We start from the raw sequence: 20,496 nt of genomic DNA, 5'->3' as shown, positions 1-20,496 counted from the left end.
AGGAACTGATTCTCCATTGGGTACAGTACTGGGGGAATTGATTCTCCATTGGGAACAGTCCTGGGGAACTGATTCTCCATTGGGTACAGTACTGGAGGAACTGATTCTCCATTGCATACAGTACTGGGGGAATTGATTCTCCATTGGGTAGCATTCGAAGTGCTGATGCTCCTTTGAGAACAGTACTCCCTGTTCTTTTAGAAGGCAGCTTAGCTCAGTTGGCTGGTTAGTAATGCAGAGCGATGCCAACAGCATGGGTTCCATTCCCATACCAGCTGAGGTTATTCATGATGGCCCTGCCTTCTCAACCTTGCCCCTCGCCTGAGGTATGATGATTCTCAGTTTAAATCACCACCAGTCAGCTCTCCTCCTCAAAGGAGAGACTGGCTTTTGGTCATCTGGGACTATGCAGACTTTACCTTTAGTGCTGTGTTCCATTTCCTCACCATAGCACCGTTACTCAGAGAGCAGTCATCTGGGTGAGCCAAGCAGACTGTTGCTGCGTGAACCATTCCACCCCAGAACCTAATATCACGCCTGTAACTGGATCTTTGTCCACAGAGAATGTATTCCAACAGTCATTGATAAATTCATGGGACAACGTTGTCCCACTTCCATACTTATGGGTGGATTATCATTCTGAGGTCAAGGACCCAATACCCGAAACATTTCCAGTTCCTGACCCTGCATCGTGTCATCAACAGTGATACAACTTAGTTTTCAAGTGGCAACCACCAATTGGTCAGACGTGAAATCAATGCTTAATTAGGGACATTGGGTGGGAAGCAGGAGAAGACATGGAACGATAATCGAAACGATCAACTGGAGCCAAAACTGGGCTTGCCGTTCTCTTTGGAAATGGATCAGCAGGGACAGCAGATGACCAGCAATGGTTTGGGCAGTTCCATATTTTTCTAATTCCTCCCTTGAGGTCCTGATCAAGACTGTGATAGACAGGAGAGCTCTAATTCCCCTGCTGGGGAAAGGTCAGAGCTCCAGGGAGCCATTCCAATCAGGCTGGAGGTGGCCATGGATGCCAGCAGCCCCGTGCTCATCTCTGGAATCCAACACTCTCTCCTTACCAAATCAAACCTCTCAGCTCTAGTGATGGTATCTCTGAGTTCATTATACCAGCAAGTGAGTTTCACTCTTCCCTTTTATACAACTCTTTCACACTGTGGTTGTAAGCACAAATGGCTTTGCTCCATGTTAGTGACGGTGATGCTCAAAGTTGCCCCAGTGCCTCCATTTCCCCATGCTGGCTAATTCAAAATTGTTGCCTTCCATCCAGCTTAACAAGCTTAACAAACAATTAATTGGAGGCATGTGGTTTGCTGGTTCTTCCCACCCCTTAGAAAATCTAATTGTGTGACTGAGGCAGCAGTGACTGCTTCCAAATGTGCAATTCTTCAGGCCTGTTCAGACATGAACTCAACCCCAGGGGTGACTGAAAATTCAACCCATTGTGATGCAGACAGTGGTAATGAAGACCATGCCAGCACCAGAGCAATCCCATCTGTCCCATTTCCAGAAGATTTCAGTGGGAACTGATTAAAGGTTGGTTGTTTGGCCTATTTTCTCTCCTAACTTACAGCATTGAGGACACTTTGTGTCACTCCCACCCCAGCCCCAGTTTTGATGGGAAGAATGAGGAGTCGTAGAAAGACTGGTAATCAGAGAACACAAATTTGAGGTATTTGGTTAAAGAATCAGAGGTGAACATGAGGAAATATTTTTTATGCAGTGAGTTGTTATGACCTGCAGCGAGTTGTTATGACTTGGAAGGCACTGCCTGAAAGTGGGATAATAAGAAAATTGGGTAAATACTTGAAGGGAAATGATTTACAGGATTAAAGTTTATTTATTAGTCACAAGTAGGCTTACATTAACACTGCAATGAAGTTATTGTGAAAATCCCATAGTTGCCACACTCTGAGGCTGTTCGGGTACACTGAGGGAGAATTTAGCATGGCCAATGTACCAAATCGGTACATCTTTCAGACTGTGGGAGGAAACCGGAACACCTGGAGGAAACCCTCCCAGACACTGGGAGAATGTACACACTCTGCACAGACAATGACCCAAGCAGGGGATCGAACCTGGGTCTCTGGCACTGTGAGGCATAGGGAAAGCTTGGGATTGGTGGTGGGATTAGGTTGATTGCTCTACCAAAGAGCTGAGGAGGTGAATTACCTCTTTCTGAGCTGTGCCATTCTTCGATTCTTTAAATAAATTCAGTATTGCCCAGTAATGTATCCTCCTGATATACAGTGTTCAATAATATCAACCAAGCAGTGAGAGGGATCTGTGATTTATTGAATGAAGCTGTAAGTTTGTGCAACAGTTTGTCTTTGTTTATCTGGGTAGACTACCTATAGATATTAAACTATTTAATAGGAATGTATATATTGGTATTGGAGGTGAGATAAAATGCAAATCAGTCCACAAAAATAGGAAAATAACAAGGATGTTACGAAACAGGAAACTGTTGAATAATCTTCCAAACAATGAACCATAACGCGAGGTTTCAGTAGAACTCTCGTGATGGCATTTATGTTGCTTAATTGCAAAGGCGTGACATTAAACTCAGGGTCTGCAAAGGTGAGATTTATAGATTGGCAACACTTCCATTGTTTCAGTTCAAATTCTAGTCATATTATAGGTGAGTGCGCTACATAATGGCCATAAGTTTCACTGCCAACTTGCAATGATCAAAGTGTTAACCACAGCATCAGACAAACCAACAACTGATCACATGGTGTGTGCATAGACATAATTACACACAGAATGACGCACAAAGAGAACTACACACGAACATCGTTCTATACACAGAACTACACACAAACATAGCTCTACAAACAAAACTACATACAAACATAGCTCTATACACAGAACTACACACAAACATAGCTTATGCACAGAACTGCACACAAACAAAAGCAAATTACTGTAAATGCTGGAATCTGAAACCAAAAGAGAAAATGCTGGAAAATCTCAGCAAGTCTGGCAGCATTTGTAAAGAGAGAAAAGAGCTAATGTTTCGAGTCCAGATGACCCTTTGTCAAAGCTAAAAGACATAGAAAGTGGGAGATATTTATACTGTCGGATGAGAGATTGAAAGATGAGTCATAGCCATAAAAACAAGGGGAAAGGCTGCTAATGGCAGTCCACAGAGAGAATAGAAGGTGTGAATGGTCAAACAGCAGAGAAGCTGAAATTGGAGGGTAAGCGGTGAAGCTTACAGATGAAGATGTGGGGGCATGGGTGGGAGAGAGCTAATATTGAGAAAAGGGGTGAAATGGGGAAGGGGTGAACGGCTAAGGAAAGAAGGATAAAATAGGGGGAAAGACTGGGGAGAGAAAGAAAAAGACAATAAAGAAATAAAAGTAGAGAACAGTTAAAAATAAAATAATGTGAAAACAAAGGGATTGAGATGGGGTAGAGCTAATCATCTAAAGGTGTTGAATTCAATATTGAGACCAGAAGGCTATAACATGCCTAGCTGGAAAATGAGATGCTGTTCCTCCAGTTTGCGTTGTGCTTCATTGAAATATTGCAGCAGGTCAAGGACAAATGTGTGGGCATGGGAGCAGGCTTGTGTGTTAAAATGGCAAGCAATGGGAAGGTCAGAGTCCTGATTGTACACAGACTGAAGGTGTTCAGCAAAGCGACCATCCAGTCTACGCTTGGTCTCTCTGACACTGAAGAGACCAAACAGGGAGCAGCAAATGCAATACACCAAATTGAAAGAGGTGCAAGTGAAACGCTGCTTAACCGGGAATGATTGTTTTGGACCTTGTAAGCATGGAAGAGGTAAAGGGGCAGGTGTTGCATCTTCTGCAATTGCATAGGGGTGATGGGAGAGGTGTTGACAGAGGGACTGCGGGGAAGATATGGTGGCATCATGCTAGAGTTGGCGAAAATGGTGGAGGATTATGCTTTGCATGGTGGGGGTGAAATGTGAGAACAAGAGAGATTCTATCCAAGTTCTGGGTGGGAGGGGAGGGGATGAGGGTCATGGCGCAGCAGATGGACTGCACGCTGTTGAGGGCCTTGTCAACTGTATGGGAAACCACATTTGAGGTAAAAGGAGCACATACTAGAAGCAGCACTTTGGAAAGTGGCATCATTGGAACAAGTGCGATGGAGGTTAAGGAGCTGAAAGGGATAGAGTCTTTATAGGATGTGGAATATGAAATGCTGTAGTCCAAATAGCTGTGGGAGTCAGTGAGCTTGAAATGGATATTGGTAGATAGTCTATTGCCGGAAATGGGGACAGAAAGGTCAAGGAAGGGAAGGGAAGTGACTGAGACAGACCAGGTGAAGGTGACGGAGGGTTGGAAACTGGAAGCAAAGTTGGTGAAATTTTCCAGATCCAGACAAGAGCATGAAGTGGCAGCAAAATAGTCATCGAAGTACCAGTAAAGGAGGTGTGGGAGAGGACACAGGTAGGCCTGGAACTAGGAATGTTTTACATACCCCATAAGAAGACAAGAATAGCTCAGACACATTGCTACCCCCTTAATTTGGAGACAGTGGGGTGAGTTAAAGGAGAAGTTATTGAGGGATAGAACGAGCTCAGCAAGGTGGAGGAGAGTGGCGGTGTTTGGGAATTATTCAGGCCTCTTTTTTACACAGAAACATAGCTCTACACACAGAACTGCACACAATCATGATGACATACAGACTACACACTAACATCCCATACACAGAACTACAAGGCCACGGACCAAGTGCTGGAAAATGGGGTTAGAGTAAATAGGGGCCTGATAGCCGGCACGAACAAGATGGGCTGAAGGGCCTCTTTCTGTACCGTAAATGTCTGATTCTACCCACAATAGTCACGTACAGAACTACACACAGCGACACAGATATAAGTATTATAGTCACACACAAACAGAACTGCATTCCACACAAAACACACACAACTAGACTTGCGTAACATTTGACAGACAAGCACGTAAGACAGCGTCCCCTAAAATGTTTACCAAAATAAAGAGAAGCGATCGTGCATTGCACCACCGAAATCCCAGGAAGCCGCAATCTCCCAGACTTCAGCAAGTGCCAGGAGGACGATGCTCCGGCTCCAACACGGAAGAAACGATTAGCCATGTTTTACCCAGTCGGGACAGGCCCGGCGCCGGGCTGATGGCTCGGTGCCGAGTTCTTGGGGAGCCGGTGGGGGGGGGGGGCAAAAATATTGCTTTCGCTGAAATGTCCCTCAACAGCGGGTCAGCGCATCAGAACCGAAGTGCCCTCGATGGGTTTGAGGGAGAAAGGAGGCGAGTCCGGGGGGGTTGGGTGGACACTGGGACATGAACACTCGGCTGATGCCAGGCTGGAAGCAGCAGCTCTCAGCTGTTTGGGGAAAGTTCGAGTCAGCAAAGGACATGAACAAAAAGCCCATCATTTCCGCCTGGAAGCTGAGCGTCAGCTGGTAAACAGTCATGTCAGAGTGAGCAGAGACTACTCGCCCTCTCTTGATCATTCCGGGAATGGCACCAGGAAAACATTGCTTTGTTTATTTTTAACAAAAATACCGAGTTTATATACTAATATGTTATTTTTAAAAGTGGATCAAAGTGGACCATTGCAGTGAAGATCCACGCCCCTGAGTGTTTGTGATTCCCCCTTTAGTTTCATCTGTTTTCATTTTTTTCAGAAACGTGCTACTCATACACAATGTAAACAAAACTCTCTTCCACCCCCGATCACATGGAAGGAACAATAACATTCGGCGTCAGCACCATCTTTACTTTGCTGTGCCTGTCTGTTCCGCTGCTCTCCGGGCTGCTAAAATATTCCCCACCGACCCCCAAATCCCCGCACTGACTGACACAGCTCCCCACACAGCTGGACACTCATCTCCAAGCTTTAAAGAATCAGATTTTCTCTCCATCTCCATCCCCGCCTCCACAAAAATAGAAAACCGGGAATCAATCCAAACAGGATTAACATTCTTTAAACCGGCCATCCGGTAAACCGTTCGCAAGTTCACTTTTTTGTTTTTCTTGTTGTAATGGAGAGGAAAGAGATAGAAAAAAATCCTTTTCTTTCCGTACATCCCCGGTTTCACATCAAATCCATGTACAAAAATCTGCCGGTGTTTTTAAACAGTTTATACTCTCTTGTGGAGAGCACATTTTTCCAATGATAACCAATTCTTACCGATGAAGGGCTTCCTTCTCCTCCACAGACGGCTCTCACCAGCAATGATAAATTTTCTCTTAATTTCCTGGTGCTTTGTTTGTTGATTTCTAGATTAACGGAAATTTGATCCCGCTTTGCTCACGGATAATGCCACTATACAATTATGTTTTCTCTATCTAGATATAGAGACAGATGTGATGTTGACACGGTTTGTTTACAGCTGTTTACACTGTTGCAGCCACTCTTTACTCAATTCTTCTTTCCCATTCCCGGCTCTCACTGAACAAAGAGCATCAACATCAGTACCTACACATTGCATCAGCAAGAGCAAGCCGGGAATTGGAGTTCCCAATTGGAGAACCGCCCCCCGACACTGCTTCATCTCCGGCAAGAGGCGGCCAAAGACTACAATTCCCAGATGAGTCTGCACGCACCTCCCCCTCCAACACAGAACACAGGTTCCCTACCTGCAGGTGTCAGGCGAAAGGCAGGACTCCCAGGAACCCTTAACCACCAATCTCGACCTGGGGAGTGAATTCCAACTGCTAAATTAAAAGCAAAATACTGCTGATGCTGGAAATCTGAAATCAAAGAAATAAAAGATACTGGATATACTCAGTAGGTCTGGCAGAATCTGTGGCTATGATATGGAGATGCCGGTGTTATACTGGGGTAAACACAGTAAGAAGTCTTTCAACACCAGGTTAAAGTACAACAGGTTTATTTGGTAGCAAAAACCACTAACTTTTGGAGTACTGCTCCTTTGTCAGGTAAGGGGGAGTTCTGTTCACAAACAGGGCATATAAAGACACAAACTCAATTTACAAAATAATGGTTGGAATGTGAGTCTTTAAGTCTTAGAGGTACAGACAGCGTGAGTGGAGAGAGAGTTGAGCACAGATTAAAGAGATGTGTATTGCCTCCATCTGGGACAGTTAGATTTTGCAAGCCCAGGCAAGTCGTGAGGATTACAGATAGTGTGACATGAACCCAAGATCCTGGTTGAGGCTGTCATCATGTGTGCGGAACTTGGCTATCAGTCTCTGCTCAACGACTCTGCGTTGTTGAGTCGTGAAGGCCGTCATGGAGAACACTTACCCGACGATCAAAGGCCAAATGCCTGTGACTGCAGAAGAATCCCCCAACAGGAAGCGTGAAGACCTCCTTGGAGATCCAGGTCGCCCAGGTTCTCTTCCTGTTGGGGAACACTTCAGTGGTCACAGATATTCGGCCTCTGATCTTCGGGTAAGTGTTCTCCAAGGCCACCTTCATGACACATGACAGCGCAGAGCTGCTGAGCAGAGACTGATAGCCAAGTTCTGCACACATGAGGATGGCCTCAACCGGGATCTTGGGTTCATGTCACACTATCTGTAACCCCCACGACTTGCCTGGGATTGCAAAATCTCACTAACTGCCCTGTCTGGAGACCATCTTTAATCTGTGCTTAAGCCTCTCTCCACTCACATTGTCTGTACCTTTAAGACTTGATTAGCTGTAGAGACTCGCATTCCAGTCATCATTTTGTAAATTGAGTTTGTGTCTTTATATGCCCTGTTTGTGAACAGAACTCCCACTTGCCTGACGAAGGAGCAGCGCTTTGACAGCTAGTGGCTTTTACCACCAAATAAACTTGTTGGACTTTAACCTGGCATTGTGAGACTTCTTAGAGAATCTGTGGACACAGTAAGAACTCTCACAACACCAGGTTAAAGTCCTACAGGTTTATTTGGTAGCACAAGCCACTAGCTTTCGGAGCGCTGTCCCTTCATCAGGTGAGTGGGATTTCAGTTCACAAACAGGGCATATAAAGGCACAAACTCAATTTACAATATAATGGTTGGAATGCGAGTGTTTTCAGGTAATCAAGTCTTAAAGGTAGAGACTGTGTGAGTGGAGAGAGGGTTACGCACAAGTTAAAGAGATGTGTATTGTCTCCAGCTGCAACAGTTAGTGAGATTTTGCAAGCCCAAGCAAGTTGTAGGAGTTTCAGATAGTGCGACATGAACCCAAGATCCCTGTTGAGACCGTCCTCGTGTGCGGAACTTGGCTATCAGTCTCTGCTCAGTGACTCTGCGCTGTCGTGTGTCGTGAAGGCCGCCTTGGAGAACACTTACCTGAAGATCAGAGGCTGAATGCCCATGACTGCTGAAGTGTTCCCCAACAGGAGGAGAACAGTCTTGCCTGGTGATTGTCCAGTGGTGTTCATTCACCCGTTGTCGTAATGTCTGCATGGTCTCCCCGATTAACCATGCCTCGGGACATCCTTTCCTGCAGCGTATCAGGTAGACAATGTTTGTCGAGCTGCAAGAGTATGTACCATGCACCTGGTGGATGGTGTTCTCACATGAGATGATGGCATCCATGTCGATGATCCGGCATGTCTTGCAGAGGTTGCTGTGGTGTGGTTGTATGGTATCATGGTCACTATTCTCCTGAAGGCTGTGTAGTTTGCTGCGAACAATGGTCTGTTTGAGGTTGTGCATTTGTTTGAAGGCAAGAAGTGGGAGTGTGGGGATGGCCTTGGCGAGATTTTCGTCTTCATCAATGACATGTTGAAGACTCGGGAGAATATGTCGTAGCTTCTCCACACTGGGGAAGTACTGGACGACGAAGGGTACTCTGTCCACCATGTCCCAGTGTTTGTCTTCTGAGGAGGCCGGTGTGGTTTTTCGCTGTGGCGTGTCAGAACTGTCGATTGATGAGTTGTGCGCCATATCCTGTTCTTATGAGGACATCTTTCAGCCTCTGGAGGTGTCTAGTGCAATGATCCTTATCTGAGCAGATCTGTGTATACGGAGGGCTTACCCATAGGGGACAATGTGTTTAGGGTGGAAGCTGGAGGTGTGGAGCATCATGACGTTATCTGTGGGCTTGTGGTACAGTGAAGTGCTGAGGTGACCATCTTTGATGGAAATGAGTGTGTTCCAGAGAGTAGTCCATGGTGAACCTGATGGTGAGATGGAACTTGTTGATGTCATCATATAGTTGTTTCAGTGATTGCTCACCATGAGTTCAAAGGAAGAAAATGTCATTGATGTATCTAGTGTATAGCACCGATTGAAGGTCCTGTGCAGTGAAGCGGTCTTGTTCGAACCTTTGCATGAAGATGTTGCATATTGAGGTTTGAATTTGGTCTCCATGGCTGTTCCGTGTGTCTAGTTGAAGAACTGGTTGTGGAAGGTGAAGATATTATGGTCCAGGATGAAGTGGATGTGTTGTAAAATTGCATCTGGAGATTGGCAGTTATCGGCATTGAGTACTGAGGCAGCTGCAGCAATGCCATCGTCATGGGGGATGCTGGTGTAGAGTACCGAGACATCCATTGTGATGAGGAGTGCTCCTGGTTCAACTGCTCCATGCTGAGCTTCTGTAGGAAGTCCGTAGTGTCGCAACAAAGCTGAGGATTCTTTTGAACAATGGGTTTCAAGACGTCCTTGACACTGCTGGAGAGGTTCTCACACAGGGTCCCATTGGCCCGCTGTGTTTGCCTTGTGTATCTTCAGGAGGCAGTAGAGACCTCCAATGTGGGATCTATAGAGAGAGAGAGAGACAGAGTTAACCCCTCGAGTCCATATGACTCTTCTCCATAGGGTGAAATATAGTGGATTTTGTTTTATATAATGGATGGAAGAGTTAGAGAGAAGGTCAGTGATGGGTGGGAACTAGGGGAGACATTTAGGGCACAGGACAAAGGCAAGTGTTAATAGCAGTGCTCAGGACTATAGAAGGTGCTGATAGTGGCGTAATGGTAAGATAGCAGAATTAGCTCTGAAGAAGAGTCATACAGATTCAAAATATTACCTCTGTGTCTCGCTGTCTCAAATTGATTGGTTGCCATTTGCAAAACTTGATTAAGCCCACAGCGTTCAGGGCAGAAAGCAGAGGGAGAAGGAATGATGGGTACAGCAGTTAGTTATTCAAACTAGCAGAAGATGGGAAGTGGTGTTAAGATCAGGGCTGGGAACACTACTGTCCATAATACATGTGACAATAATAAATCAAATCAAATGATGATTTGGACTTCAGAATCAAAACTACAATTTATAAATTTGCAGATGACACCAAAATTGTGGAGGCAGGGAGATGAGGGTGAGGTAGTCAGCATTGAGAGGACAGCAAATTACAGGAGGATATCAATAAACTTGCAAAATAGGCAATTCATTAGTAAATGAACATAAACATGAAGTAGTACATTTTGGTAGGAAGAGTAGGGAGCTCACTTATCACTTGGAAGGTGCAAGTCCAGGTGCAGGTAGAAGAAACAAGGGATCTCGCAGCATAAATACGCCAACCACTAAAAAGCTACACAATAGTTAAGCAAGACCATAAAGTCATCAAATAAAAAACTAGGCCTTATTTCTAGTGGAATAGAAGTAAAAAGTTATGTTAAACCTGTATCAAACCTTGGTTAGACCATACTTAAATCAATGTATGCAGTTCTGGTTGCCATATGGAAAAATGCACATAGAGGCACTGTAGGAGGTGAGGTACAGGGGCGATGCCAGTAATATCTGGATATACATATCCGAAAGGATTGACATTGTATGTTTTCAAGCAAAAGGGAATCAAAGAATATGGGGGAAGGTGAGATCAGGCTACGATGATCAGCTAAGATCATAGTCATAGATTCATAGAATCTTTACAGTGCAGAAGGAAGCCTTTTGGCCCATCGAGTCTGCACCAACTCTCTGACTGAGAATCTTACCCAAGCCCTATCCCCATAATCCCATATATTTACCCTGCTAATCCCCCTAATCTACACATCTTGGGACACGAAGGGGTAATTTACCATGGCCAATCCACTTAACCTGCACATGTTTGGAGTGTGGGAGGAAAGCCTTCCATTGTTTGCTGGAGCAGACGAGAAGGAGCAGAGAGCCAGATAAGAAATTACCTGTTAAAAACCTGCTTAAATAAGTTTAAAGCACTTTGTAGTAAGAACTTATCTTGTAGAACTGTTTAAATCATTTAAAAGCATTTTTGCGGGCTTTTTGTATTTACCGCTTTAACAATTCTGAGGGAGTGGTTAGAAGGGAGTTGTGGGCCAGCAGGCTTTAAATCAGCGCCAGGTTTAAAAGGAGGCCTGGTATAGACAGCGGGCAGCGTTGGAGCGGGCAGCAGAGTGAGCTACTAGGGCTTAAGATCAAAAAGGCTTGAGAGAAAAAGGGCCAAGTAAGTTCGTGTGGAAATTTTCAATACTACTACAGTGAATAATGGAGGGGCATGTGATGTGTTGTTTCTGTATGATGTGGGAACTGGTGGACCCCAGGGTCCTTCCCAGTGACCATGTCTGCAGTAAGTGCAGGTTGCTGGAGGAGCTCCAGCTCAAGGTAGATGAGCTGGCCTCTGAGCTACGGACGCTGAGGCTCATAATGGGGAGAGAGGGAGCCATTGTCAATGGGGTGCAAGTGACATCCACCCCCCCTAGACTGGCTAACTCTAAGGGTCAGCAACAAGAGGGGGCTGAGGAGAGGAGGAAGGGGGGTGGGGAGCGGAGGCCTCAGCCTCTCAATCTGCATAACAGGTTTGAGGTTCTTGCTTCCAGTCTGGACTAGAACGAGGGAGGTGAGGTCAGTGAGCAAACTGCACACGGTACAGTGATGCAGCAGGGCATAGGCATAGAGAAGGTGAAAAGGAATGTAGTAGTAATTGGGGATAGTGGGGTGAAGGGTATTGACACTGTCCTTTGTCACAACGACAAAGTGCACAGAAGGGTGTGTTGTCTGCCTGGTGCTCGGGTCCAGGATGTCGCATCTGGGCTGCAGAGGAACCTGGAGTGGGAGGGTGAGAATCCGGTCATTGTGGTACATGTGGGTGCCAACGATGTAGGCAAAATGCGAAGTGAGGATCTGGGGAGGGAGTATGAAAAGCTGGGAATGGAATTAAAAAGTAGAACCGACAAGGTGGTTATCTCTGGGCTACTGCCTGAACTGAGTGCAGACGGGCATAGGGTTGATAGGATTAAGGAAGTGAATGGGTGGCTCAGGGATTGGTGTGGGAGGAATGGGTTTGCATTTATGGGGCATTGGCATCAGTATTAGGGTAGGTGGGACCTGTTCAGGTGGGATGGGGTTGGTCTAAACTGTGCTGGGACCAGAGTCCTGGCGAATCGTGTAAAGAGGACTGTAGAAAGGGCTTTAAACTAATTAGGGGGGGGAGGGTGCGAGGGTAGGTGACATTACGGGGTCTAAAGTTAAGGAGAGGGTACAGGTAAGGGAAGAGGCCGAGGATGTCCCAGTAATAAAGGGAGTAGGGGGCGTGAGTATGGTTGGTGGCGTTCCAGCAAATAGGGTCCAGGTGAAGGCTGGGATGAAGGCACTTTATCTGAATGCACGAAGCATTCGGAATAAAGTGGATGAGCCGGTGGCGCAGATCAGCACAAATGGATATGATCTGGTGGCCATTACAGAGACGTGGCTGCAAGGTGACAGGGACTGGGAGCTGAATGTCCAGGGGTATCAAGTGTTTAGGAAGGATAGGCGGGAGGAAAAAGGGGGGGGGCGTAGCTCTGCTGATTAAGGATAGCATCAGGGTGGTAGCAAGGAATGATATAGGAACCAAAGAACAGAAAGTGGAATCATTGTGGGTGGAGATTAGGAACAGCAAAGGGAGGAAGACGCTGGTGGGTGTCGTCTATAGGCCCCCAAATAATGATCTGGAGGTGGGGCGGGCTGTTAACGTGCAAATAAGTGCAGCATGCAGGAATGGGACGGCCGTAATTATGGGGGATTTCAATCTGCATATTGATTGGTCGACCCATGATGGACGCGGTGGGCTCGAGGAGAAGTTCTTGGAATGCTGCCGGGATAGTTTCCTTGAACAGTGTGTGTTGGAGCCGATGAGGGAGCGAGCTATCTTGGATCTGGTATTATGTAATGAGGCGGGTAGAATTAGGGACCTTGCGGTGAAGGATCCTCTTGGGGAGAGTGATCATTGTATGGTGGAGTTTCTGGTGCAGATGGAGGAGGAGAAAGTGGGTTCCCGGACACGCGTCCTTTGTTTGAACAGAGGGGAGTACGGAAGGGTGAGAGAAGAATTGGCGAATGTTGACTGGGGGAGCGCATTGGAAGGTAGGTCTGCTGAGGAGCAGCGGAGGATCTTTAAGGAGATCTTTCTTGGTGCTCAGCAGAAATTTATTCCGATGGTCAAAAAGGACCGTAGGAGGAGAGGTAATAAGCCGTGGATAACGAAGGAGGTGAAGGAAAGTGTTAAATTAAAAGTGGAGGCGTTTAGAGTAGCTAAGAGTAGTGGGCGAGAAGAGGATTGGGAGAGGTTTAAATGTCAACAAAGATTGACAAAGAATTTGATAAAGAAGGGTAGGAGAAACTATGAAGCTGGGCTAGCGCTTAATATAAAAAAGGATAGCAAGAGTTTTTATAAATATATAAAAAGGAAGAGGCTGACTAGGGTGAACGTTGGACCCTTAGAGGATGAGAAGGGGGACTTAGTGGTAGGGGATGGGGATATGGCTGAGGTCTTGAATAACTTTTTTGTTTCGGTCTTCACGGAGGAGGACGTGAATAATTTGCCAGGTGTTAGCGATGGAAAGGTGGTAGGACTGGAGGGTCTCAATGACATTACTGTTGCTAGAGAGGCAGTGCTCGACAGACTGGAGGGACTGATTGTGGACAAGTCCCCAGGACCGGATGGAATGCATCCGAGGGTTCTGAAAGAAATGGCGGAGGTGATAGTGGATGCCTTGGTGGTTATTTTCCAGACGTCGCTGGATTCCGGGGAAGTGCCGGAAGATTGGAAAACGGCTAATGTTACACCGTTGTTTAAGAAGGGTGCCAGGCAAAAGGCAGGGAATTATAGGCCGGTTAGTTTAACATCTGTTGTAGGTAAAATGTTAGAATCCGTCATCAAGGAGGAAATAGCGAGGCATCTTGAGGGGAATTGCTTGATAGAGCAGACACAGCACGGTTTCGTTAAAGGGAAGTCGTGTCTGACAAATTTACTGGAGTTCTATGAGGATGTGTCTAGGGCGGTGGATAGAGGAGAGCCAGTGGATGTGGTCTTTCTTGATTTTCAGAAGGCGTTTGACAAGGTACCTCACAAGAGGTTACTGCAGAAGGTCAGAGGACATGGAGTTGGGGGTAGGGTGTTAGCGTGGATAGAGGATTGGTTGTCAAATAGGAGGCAGAGAGTGGGGGTCAATGGGTGCTATTCGGATTGGCGGTTGGTGACTAGTGGAGTGCCCCAGGGGTCGGTGCTGGGGCCTCAGCTATTTACCATTTATATAGATGATCTGGAGGAGGGAACCGAGTGTATGGTGTCGAAATTTGCTGATGACACCAAGATTGGTGGAACGGCAAATTGCGTGGAGGGTGTGGAGAGTCTACAGAAGGATCTAGATAGGCTGGGCGAATGGGTCAGGAACTGGCAAATGGAATTTAATGTTTGCAAGTGCGAGGTGGTCCACTTTGGTAGGAATAATGGTAGGAAGGATTATTACTTATGTGGTGAAAAACTGCAGCAGGCGACGGTGCAGAGGGACCTCGGGGTCCTTGTGCATGAGTTGCAAAAACCCAGCTTGCAGGTGCAGGTCAGGAAGGCGAATGGAATGCTGGCCTTCATAGTGAGGGGGATTGAATATAAAAGTAGGGAGGTCTTGCTGCAGCTGTATAGGGCATTGGTGAGGCCGCAGCTGGAGTACTGTGTGCAGCTTTGGGCGCCGTACTTACGCAAGGATATTTTGGCCTTGGAGGGAGTGCAGAGGAGGTTTACTAGGCTGATGCTGGAGTTGAGGGGGTTGAGCTATGAGGAGAGGCTGAATAAACTAGGCTTGTACTGATGAGAGTTTAGAAGAATGAGGGGAGATCTCATTGAGACGTATAAGATGATGAATGGGATGGATAGGATAGAGGTGGAGAGACTCTTCCTGCTCAGAAAGGACAGTAGGACTAGGGGGCACAGCCTCAAGATAAAGGGGAGGCGGTTTAGAATGGAGTTGAGGAAGAATTTCTTCACTCAAAGGGTGGTGAATCTCTGGAATTCTCTGCCCGTTGAAGTGGTGGAGGCTACCTCGCTAAATATTTTTAAGAAGCGGGTTGATGGGTTTTTGATAAGAGAGGGGATTAAGGGTTATGGGGAGAGGGCGGGAATGTGGAACTGAGCCACGACAGCTCAGCCATGATCTTATTGAATGGCGGGGCAGGCTCGAAGGGCTAGATGGCCTACTCCTGCTCCTATTTCTTATGTTCTTATGAAACTGAAGCACCTGGTGGAAATCCACATAGATGGGGGAAATCCACGGGGAGAACATGCAATCTCCCCACAGTCAAACAAGGCTGGAATTAAACCCAAGTTCTTGCTGCTGTGAGGCATCAGTGCTAACCTCTGTGCCATGGTGCTACCTTGATGAATGTTGGAGGAGCCTCAAATGTCTGAATGGTCTACTTCTACCCTTATTTTTTATGTTGCATGTTTCTATGACATGCTGTGTCTCTTTTGAAAAAATAATTTTGAGAGTTGACCGAATAGAGGTCTTTAAAAATGATGAAAGGTTTGGCAGATTGGTTATAGAGAGAATGTTTCCTTTTGTGGGGAAGAGGAAAACTACAGGCCATCGATGTAAGATAATCATCAAGAAACCCAGTAGGGAATTCAAAGGAAACTTTTTTTACCCAGTGAGTGGTGAGAATGTAGAACTTGTCACCACTGGGAGTGATGGGAGTAAATAGTATAGATGCATTTATGGGTAAGCTAAACAAGGGTATGAAGAGAAATGGAATAAAGTCAATGGAAAGTTGGTAGATTGAAATGGAAAAAGATAGGAGGTGGGATGAAATTCATGGTGATACAGTGGTTAGCACTGCTGCCTCACAGCGCCAAGGTCCCAGGTTCAATTCTGGCCGGGTCACTGTCTGTGTGGAGTTTGCACATTCCCCGTATCTGTGTGGGTTTCGTCCAGGTGCCCCATTTTCCTCTAGTCCAAAGATGTGTCGGTTAGGTGTATTGGCCATGCTAAATTGACCCTAGCGGCAGGCGATTAGCAGAGTAAATAGTAGGGCTGTAGGAATAAGGCCTGGGTGGGATTGTGGTTGGTACAGGCTTGATGGGCTGAATGGCCTCCTTCTGTACTGTAGTGATTCTATCACATGAAAAGGGCCATACCCAGTGACCCTTTCTCAAACTCATTACTTGCATGATAGTAGTTGGGTGCAGGGAATTGCTCATTGTTACCTGCGCTACCGCATAAGAGGTCATCATGGGAGAAACACAAAAGTAGAAAAAAGGACAGCAATTGCAACACAGCCCAAGTAATTATGTTGGAAAGGAAAGAAAACATAGCACTTTTCGGCATGGCTATGCCGGGGGAGGAGGAAGAGAAAAGTTGCCTACACTGCACTCAAATATTCAGCACTTTGAACTTCCAAAGAATGCTGAGGAATAATGGAAGAGATAATTGAAGGCCAGGATGAATAATTTGAACAATGGGCTATATAGCTGCAACATACACTTTTATAAATATACAGCTCAGATCTCAATTAGAATCAAAACACTTGAAAGTGGGTGCTGGATCCCTGCAATTCAGGGCTACAAAAATCACTTAAAAATTTACTCAACTAACTATAGCTGAAAAAGAAATCCTTTTGTTTCAGTGATGGGGCAGCCCAATATGTGAAACTGAACCAGCGTGAAAATAGAAATGGCATTCCTTTCCCACTTCAAGACAGACATCTTTTACATCTGAGGCAGGGAGGGCCCCAAAGAACTGGAAAGTAACTAATGTAACATCACTGAATGGAGGGAGGCAGCAGATGGGAAATGATAGGTCAGTTAGCCTGACTTTGGTCACTGGCAAGGTTTAGGAGTCCACTATTAAAGATGAAATTGTGAAATACTTGGAAGTGCATGATAAAATAGGACTAAGTAAGCGTGGCTTCGTCAATGGGAGGTCATGTCTGTCAGAGTTCTTTGAGGAGGTAACAAGGAAGTTAAAGGAGGATCAGTGGACATGATTTATTCAGATTTCCAGAAGGCGTTGCATAGGAGACTGTTAAATAAGTTAAGAGTCCATGGTGTTAAGGGTAAGATCCTGGCATGGATAGAGGATTGGCTGACTGGCAGAAGGCAAAGAGTGGGGGATAAAGGGGTCTTTTTCAGGATGGCAGCTGGTGACTAGTGCTGTGCCTCAGGGATCGGTGCTGGGACCATAACCTTTCACAATATATGTTAACAATTTGGAAGAAGGAATTGAAGGCACTGTTAATAAGTTTGCAGATGATACAAAGACATGTAGAGGGACAGATAGTATTGAGGAAGTAGAGGGGCTGCAGAAGGATTTGGACAAGCTAGGAGAGTGGGCAAAGTGGCAGATGGAATACAATGTGGAAAAGTGTGAGGTTATGCACTTTGGAAGGAGGAATGGAGACATGAGACTATTTTCTAAATGGGGAAATGCTTAGGAAATCAGAAGCACAAAGGGACTAGGGAGTCCTTGTTCAAGATTCTCTTAAGGTTAACGTGCAGGTTCAGTTGTCAGTTAGGAAGGCAAATTAACATTCATATCGAGAGGGCTAGAATACAAGAGCAGAGATGTACTTCTGAGGCTGTACAAGGCTCTGGTCAGACCCATTTGCAATTTTGGGCCCTGTATCTAAGGAAGAACATGCCAGCCTTGGAAAGAGTTGAGAGGAGGTTTAGAAGAATGATCCCTGGAATGAAGAGCTTGTTGTATGATGAACAGTTGAGGATTCTGGGTCCATACTCATTGGAGTTTAGGAGGATGAGGGGGAATCTCATTGAAACGTATAGGATACTGCAAGGCCTGGAAAGAGTGGACGTGAAAAGGATGTTTCTGCTAATAGGAAAAACTAAACTCAGAAGACACAACCTCAGGCTAAAGGGACGATCCTTTAAAACAGAGATGAGGAGGAATTTTTTTCAGCCAGAGAGTGGTGAATCTGTGGAGCTCTTTGGCACAGAAGGCTGTGGAAGCCAGGTCATTCTCTATTTTAAGATAGACATAGATAGGTTCTTGATTAATAAAGGGATCAGGGGTTTTGGGGAAAAGGCAGGAGAATGGTGAAGAGAAAAATAGCAGCCATGATTGAATGGCAGAGCAGACTTGATAGGCCAAGTGGCTAATTCTGGTCCTGTGTCTTATAGTCTTATGGGGATGGATTTGCTACACAATAGGCTAGACTTTTTGGTCTGTAAATTAAACAGGTTTACTCTAAGTGCTTATCAAATTCTACAAAGCCTGAACTTTGATAGATGTATGACATCTGGATGATTTGGTAGTGTCTGCGTGTTAAGCAGTTTTATGTACATGGTGCTCCAAAGATGTGCGGGTTAGATTGATTGGCCATGTTAAATTAACCCCTAGTGTCTTGGCATATGTATTTAGAGAGATTAGTGGGGTAAATGTGTGGGGTAGTGGGGATAAGGCCTAGGTGGGATTGTTGTCAGTGCAGACTCGAGGAGCCGAATGGCCTCTTTCTGTACTGTAGGGTTTCTATGATTCTTTGATTCTATGATGCTCCAACATGTCATTGGACTTATTTGGCTGCCAGTTCTTTCTTTAAAGGCTGTATGAGTGGAATAAATTCTATGCATTTCACTCATATTTTCACTTTCAGTTCAATTCAAGAGAAAGTTGGATAGGCAAGAATTTTTAATCATCATTGCATAACTATTACTTTGTGGAGTTTTAAGATTGAGTCACTAAGAGGTTTTGTTGCATAATGAGTAGTATGAAAAATGCTTTTGAAAGAGTACATTCATGTTCTGCAGATTGGTTCTATAGGGCGGAGCGGTGGCACAGTGGTTAGCACTGTTGCCTCACCTCGCCAAGGATCTGGGTTTGACTCCTGGCTTGGGTCACTGTCTGTGTGGAGTTTGCATGTTCTCCTCATGTCTGCGTGGGTTTCCTCCCACTGTACAAAGAAGTGTGGGTTAGGTGGATTGCCATGATGTGGCAATGCCAGCGTTGGACTGTGGTAAGCACAGTAAGAAGTCTCACAACACCAGGTTAAAGTTCAACCTGTTTATTTGGTAGCACAAGCCACAAGCTTTCAGAGCGCTGCACCTTCATCAGGTGAGTGGGATTTCAGTTCACAAACAGGGCATATAAAGACACAAACTCAATTTACAAAATAATGGTTGGAATGTGAGTCTTTGCAGGTAATTAAGTCTTAAAGGTACAGACAATGTGAGTGGAGAGAGGGTTAAGCACAGGTTAAAGAGGTACGTATTGTCTCCAGACAGGACAGTTAGTCAAATTTTGCAAGCTCCAGCAAGTCATGGGGGTTACAGATCGTGTGACACAAATCCAACATCCCGGTTGAGGCCGTCCTCGTGTGTGGAACTTGACTATCAGTTTCTGTTCGGTGATTCTGCATTGTCGTGTGTCATGAAGGCCGCCTTGGAGAACTCTTGCCCGAGGATCAGAGGCCGAATGCCCGTGACCGCCGAAGTGTTCCCCAACAGGAAGAGAACATTTCTGCCTGGTGATTGTCAAGTTGTGTTCATTCATCTGTTGTGGTAGCGTTTGCGTAGCCTCCCCAATGTACCATGCCCTGGGGCATCCTTTCCTGCAGCGTATCAGGTCAACAACATTGGCCGAGTTGCAAGACTATGTACCATGTACCTGGTGGATGGTGTCCTCATGTGAGATGATGGCATCCGTGTCGATGATCTGGCACATCTTGTGTGGTGTTGTGGTCATTGTTTTCCTGAAGGTTGGGTAGTTTGCTGTGGACAATAACCTATTTGAGGCTGTGTGGTTGTTTGAAGGCAAGGCACTTCTTTCTTCTTTTTGACTCCCTCCACTTGGTATCCACCATTCAATGTTTTCCATTTGTTCAATTTTTCTTCCTCCACCCTCAATTTCTCTTTCAATTCTTGTTTTTCTGTGCATTCAGCTGATTCTGAGCACCCTCCGCCATACCCACATTTCATCCACTTCGCATCGCGAATGCAACTCTCACGTAGTTAGAGTGTACACAATAGCGACTGCATTGGATGTTTATTTAAGCTATGTGCCGATGGTTTGAGATTTCCAAATGTCTTCATGCCTTCTTGCTATAATTAATCTAACCTGGATATCATTCTTGGATGTAACTTTGGTGTTTATTTGGTGGTATTTTGCAGCCTCAGTCAACCCAAGGCTGGAACATCCCTCCCGAGGTCAATGGACCTTCCCATTATCCGCCCCTCATCCACTCCAATTCCCATGGCAGAGCGGCAGTAGAATTCCAGTGACTATGTCTTTCAAATGGGCTTTACCATTGTCTCTAGCTTTCCTTTGTTCTGGTTATGTGTGTGATGTGATCTGCACATCTGAGATTCCATATGCTACAACCTCCCATGGTATAGTCATATCTCTCTGGTAAC

At 45.6% G+C, this 20,496-nt stretch overlaps 1 protein-coding gene across 2 annotated transcripts in view; it reads right to left on the bottom strand.

Annotated features, from left to right (window-relative positions):
• klhl24a (kelch-like family member 24a) overlaps positions 1 to 6,471 on the bottom strand; it is a 40,023-nt gene extending 33,552 nt beyond the window's left edge. Inside the window, exon 1 of one of the 2 annotated variants that reach the window (XM_080183365.1) lies at positions 6,169 to 6,471. The gene's annotated coding sequence lies outside the window, so the exon portion shown is untranslated. Of the gene's footprint in view, positions 1 to 4,988; positions 5,079 to 6,168 lie in introns of those variants that run through there. The other variant, XM_080183367.1, reaches the window with a different exon arrangement.
• Between the last annotated feature and the right edge of the window lie 14,025 nt (positions 6,472 to 20,496).

The sequence above is a fragment of the Carcharhinus amblyrhynchos genome, unplaced genomic scaffold (assembly GCF_965287045.1).
Source record: "Carcharhinus amblyrhynchos unplaced genomic scaffold, sCarAmb.v2.hapA chromosome_267, whole genome shotgun sequence".
Lineage (NCBI taxonomy): Eukaryota > Metazoa > Chordata > Chondrichthyes > Carcharhiniformes > Carcharhinidae > Carcharhinus > Carcharhinus amblyrhynchos.
This window is presented reverse-complemented; position numbering and strand designations above follow the sequence as displayed.